The sequence below is a fragment of the Peromyscus californicus genome, unplaced genomic scaffold (assembly GCF_007827085.1).
Source record: "Peromyscus californicus insignis strain IS unplaced genomic scaffold, ASM782708v3 Scaffold_14__1_contigs__length_90479793_seg_2, whole genome shotgun sequence".
Taxonomy (NCBI): Eukaryota; Metazoa; Chordata; class Mammalia; order Rodentia; family Cricetidae; genus Peromyscus; species Peromyscus californicus.
Genome location: NW_026294436.1, coordinates 51,497,476 through 51,502,856, shown reverse-complemented (window position 1 = coordinate 51,502,856; position 5,381 = coordinate 51,497,476).

The following is a 5,381-nucleotide window of genomic DNA, read 5'->3' as shown; positions in this document are numbered from 1 at the left end:
GGAAGTGATGCCCTCCCTTGAGGCCCAGTCGAGAGCACTGCCTGATGGCTTTTTGGTTTGATCTGTAATGGTACTGGGGGTTGGCAATGACTATTCCAGCTCTTGGCATCCTCTGCCCCATCATACCAACCTTTCCTCTAGAGTCGTGGAGGAGAAAAATGTGGTGGGCATGTGATTCGGAGCTGAGCTGGCAGGAGAGAGAGGGGAAGGGGGTGAGGACAGAATATATACTTTATCAATGTGTCAGGAAACACCCCTCAGAACTAGTTCTGCTGGCTGGGTTCACCCAGGGGTCACATGCCTCACACTCCAGGAGGCGGCCACCAGCCTGCTCCAGGCAGTTTAGAATTAAGGACACTTCTCATTGCTAAGCTGGGTAAGTGACTGTGTTCTCGGTTTTCGGTTTTCCCCTCAGCCAATATTAATTCTTTTATGCACACATGGATTAGTACCAGGCTACAGAACACAGGGTTTTATGCTGGTGTGTGTGTGTGTGTGTGTGTGTGTGTGTGTGTGTGTGTGTGTGCAGGGTATAGAGGAAAGTCCTGGCTCGGGAGAGGGTCAGAGAATCCCTGAGCCAGGTAGGGGTGGGTGGCCATTTCCTTTCAGCATCCCTCCCCTGAGGCTAGCATCCTCCACTCAGAGCTGGTGGCCGAGGCTGGTGAATCCAGACTCCCCATCCCTAGGGCACCTACCCAACCCCTGTGCCCAGAAAAGAGCTGAGTGGATGAGGGAGTGAGTGGCCAGACCATCTAGGTTGATGATAAGGTGCCATCTGCCTCAGGAAAATGGACCTGCCCGCAGAACGTGAACCAACTAGGCTGATTAACTCCCCCTCAAACCAACCCTTGATCTGATCCTTCCTTCCTAGCCGTCTGTCCTTTGCCCCAAAGCCTGGTTCAGTAACAGACAGGAGAGGAAGCCTGGAGGCCTGGAAGGACTGTGCTGGGTGGTGTCCCTGGTGGTTCCGGGCTTGCCAGGAAGTTCCGAAGAGAGAGAGCTAAACCAAAGTCCCCTGGGCTCTGTGTCCCAGGCTCCTTGGGGCTTCTGGGTCTGTCAGCTTTCACTTCCTCCCATAGTTCCTGGATCCTGGAAGCCACCAACAATTTCTGGGTTGCAAGCTGATGGCCAAACACACTGGACTAAGGGTCTCCGAACTAAACTTCTCATCTCCCCATCCCCTGTCTGCTGCTCTCAGTGCCTAGACACCCTGATGCTGGAACTTCTGTGCCAAGCCTCACCCAGCCCGCCCATCTCCACACAACCACTTTGCTATTTAGCACTTAGTTTAGATTCAGCTGCAAACCCACAGATCGCTGATTTGTGGGGGGCGGGGCGCTCCTCTGCTTGAGACTTCAGTGTTCAGAGTGGGCAGGGTAGGGAGTATCTGAACTCTAGTAAAGGGTCGAAGCATTAGGAAGGTTGAGAACCACTGCCCCAGATAATGAATATATCTAGAGCCACATCCTGGACTTTTTAGAACAATCCCCGATTTCAAATACTGTGTCTCCCCAGTCAGATATTTCCGACCCTTGGAGCTACTTGTTCCAGCAACGGGATGAGGGTTGTTTACTAATTGAGATAAGAACCGTGTTGATCTTGGAACAGGCCTGGAAACTGCCCCCAAACAATAGAATGCACAGTTCTGCTCAGTGGGACCAGGGGAGGTGAGGGACACTGGGGCACCTCTCCCTCAGCGATCATACATCTCACCCATCCCCCAGGAGCTGGCAGGAGGGGGCTTACTCACTTGTACAGAGCATCCACAGCACAGGTCCCACCTTCGCCAACATGGTCTTGCTCGTTTTCTGCCCCAAACCCAGGCTGGAACCAGCAAGGCACTGGACGGGTCTGGGCTGACAGGCTAAGTTACAGCGGCCTCTGGCCTGGCTCACCCCGAAGTCCCAGCAGCTCTGCTCCTGTTCACCTGTGCCAGCCTGGGCCCACATGCCCCACCCTGTCAACGGACTGGCAGGTGAGCTCACCTATGGGGCAAGGCGCGCACTCCACCCACGCTACCAAAGGCCCCAACAAGAGTCTTCCCGGCTGTTCCCTGGAGACAGCCATCTTCCTGCTTTCTCCCTCCTTAGTAGGGGTGCAAAGTCCTGGGCTTCTCACTAGGTGTGGGCCTCACATAACTGAAAGGAAGTTGTAATAAAAAGAGAATAATCTCGGAGGTAGGATTCCAAGCTAGTAAAAGAAGGGTGTTGTCCACGTTTGCTGGGGCACATTTTAAGACCCAGCACGGTCTTTTTCTCTTCCTCCTCCTCCTCTTTCTTTGACACCCACACTAGAAGAGAGACCTGGTCTTAGAGGGCACAGGAAGTTCCTACACTCAGAGTTAGTACTCTGCCTGGGAAAGTAGCAAATACACAAGAAACCAAAAAGATAGTATGTCTTAGATCTCCTGTCTCAGTTTTCCTTTTTTTTTTTTTTTTTTTTTTTTTTTTTTGGTTTTTCGAGACAGGGTTTCTCAGTGTAGCTTTGCGCCTTTCCTGGAACTCACTTGGTAGCCCAGGCTGGCCTCGAACTCACAGAGATCCGCCTGGCTCTGCCTCCCGAGTGCTGGGATTAAAGGCATGCGCCACCACCGCCCCGCCCAGTTTTCAATACCGAAGTCATGCATCCTGGGAATCCCTCAGTCCCAAGACATTGAGATATTTGTCACCTTTAAATGTAACAGATGAACCGTAGCACCTTTAATCCCAGCACTCAGAGGCAGAGGCAAGTGGGTCTCTGTGAGTTTGAGGTCAGCCTGGTCTACAGGGTGACTTTCAGGACAGCCAAGAATACATAGTGAGACTCTGCCTCAAAAAAAGAAAGAAAAAGAAAAAAAAAGGACAAGTGTTATAAGAAATAGCTCTCTAGAGAGCTATCTGATCAGGTTCTGCCACAGACACTCTATGCATTATATTATGTCATTTCAATATTTTTCATTTAACAAAATAGCCTACTCTTCTGCATTCACACATACGGCACTGCTGACTAACTTCTGTTTAGTGGGTAATAGCATCACACTGGATGCGATCTCTGCCAAGTTTGTTCACATTTCTACTAAGTTATTGGTCTTGAACCTCTCTGTACTCTTGAGAAACTCACTTCTGGACACAGCGATGACTGCAAATGTGTTTCCGGGTGTGCCTTGTATTCTGAATTCCCTGTGCAAATTTCTTGGAGCCGTCTTTTCTGGCTACCAGGTTTAGTCGGCTCACAAACGTTATTGCTTTCTATTTATTACACTTCAGTCACACTGTTGCATTCTCTAATTGTATCAAATACTTTTTCTGTTCCGAGATTTCAGGACACCATTGCCAGATTATTCCTCCTAAGACACAGTGCTCTGATGCTGGGTCTCTACTCCAGTTCCATTGCTGACTCCACAGAACTTAACAAATGAATGTCTGCTCCTTAAATTGTCCTTTAGGGTATGGTAGGATTCATTCCTCAATGTCCCCTCCCTTTCAAGAATTATCTTCCCGAGTCTGTAACCTCTGTTCTGACTGTACTTGGACATTTCTTTATAGCTACAGCTCATTCTTTCCTGCCCCAGAACTGTGTGCCGCATTCTCTGAAGTTCCTCTCCACTATTATATCAGTTATATTTCATCTAACTTACCTGTTAAATGCCTGCTTATACATCACTTCTCCCATGAAGCCTTCCCCGGCTTCCCAGTTCAGGAGGGCTTGCCCCTTCCTGTGACTCAGTGCAGCATCCCAAGTTTCTTCTAGGTCCAGAACCACACTCTACCTTACACTTCAGTTATATTTAGTCTGTGCCTCATGCCTCCTAATAAACTGTGAGCTCATTCGTTCATTCAGCCAATTTTGGATGGTACTACACTGGGCAGGGTTCCATCTAGCTAGGAAGACAGGATGCTTTGAGCTATGTGTCTAACTAACTCAGTCAAGCACCAGGGCCTGGTGTATAGGGGACCATTGGTACTTATTTACAAACGTGGAGACAGATGGAAAGATGCATGGATGAAGGTGTAATCACAGAATGTGAACAGGGTGAACTGGAGACCAGTGGAAACATGGAGGACTGCTAGCTGGCAGGGTGCACGGAGTCTCAGGACCTGTAGGATGAGAGGGTGAACTGTTGTACTACTGGGGAGTTTAGGGTGGTGGCAGGAAGGTCATGAGACAGGGTGGGTCATGAGTTCTTTGAAGTCTGTGAAACTCTCAGAATTGTTATGTTAGGCAACTGGCCGTTACCAGGGGCCGTGAATGTCGAGGCAAAGGTATGAAGGGGAGGTACAACTTGCCCACTGTATGGTCCTTAGATATTTTATTGTTAAAAATGTCAGGCTGGTTGTAAGCCATGACCTCTCTTTAATCATAGCACGGTGCTCTCCCCACACCTGTCTATCAAGGACCAGCCTGTTCAGTACTTTTCTTTCCTAGGCCTCCTCAAGATGCCGTGAGGCCAAGGTAAGCTTGTTTATAACAAATGCGCTGATCTGGACTAATTTCAGAAAGCGCTTTCAACGGGCAGCCTCCTGCAGGAGGAGATGGGCTTTCTTTAGGTCCTTCCTTCTACAGCGTGAGCCTATGCCAAATCCACTGCTAAACATCAGTGTCTGAGAATCAGCCAGCAGGGAAAGGGTTAAGTGGAGCCCGCATTCCTTCCTCCCTGAGATCTGCCATTCGATGGGGCCAGGGGCTAAATTTAGAGACTGGCTAAGGTTTCTTGCTAACAGCTGTCCCTCAGAGAAGAAGCCCTCCGGAAAGGAGAAAGCTTGGCCGCTCTCTAGCTGGAGCTTCTGGTCATTTTCCTGGGGTCCTTGGCCCTTGGTGTGGACACGCCAGCCTGAGGTGAGTGTTTGTCCTCTCAAGTCTGCTGTGGTGAGCTGGGACCTAGACTCAAGGGAGTGCCAGTCTGCCCTGAGTGTCAGGCCACAACCATAGCTGGGACAGTCGGGGACTTTTTGTGCCTTAATAGGCTATGGGATGGTACCTCAGTCCAAGGCCTTGACTGATCCAGTGTCCCTGAAGGGGGGCCTGCTGTCCCTTCCGGTAAGGATAAAGAGTGTGCACATCTGTGTAGTTGGAAGGGGGTCCGGGAGAGTCCTTTTTAGTCTGTGGAATCTGCTGTCTTTTAACCTCCTGCTCTACAGTTGAGGTAAACGTCTGCCTCTCTGCCACTCACTTCCATGAAAGGAGGCGAATTGTCACTTCACGGTGTCCTGCTAACAATAGCTGGGCTCCATCTTATTGGTTTCCCTATAGGTCCTTTACCCACTGGGACATTAGCATGCAGAACCCTCCCCATTCTCAGGCCACCAAGGTGACATTGGTGACACACCCCCTCCCCCCTACAAAGCTCTGGAACTTGATTCCTTAAATCTTTCCGGCTAAACAGACCGAGGTTGAAGGCTGTC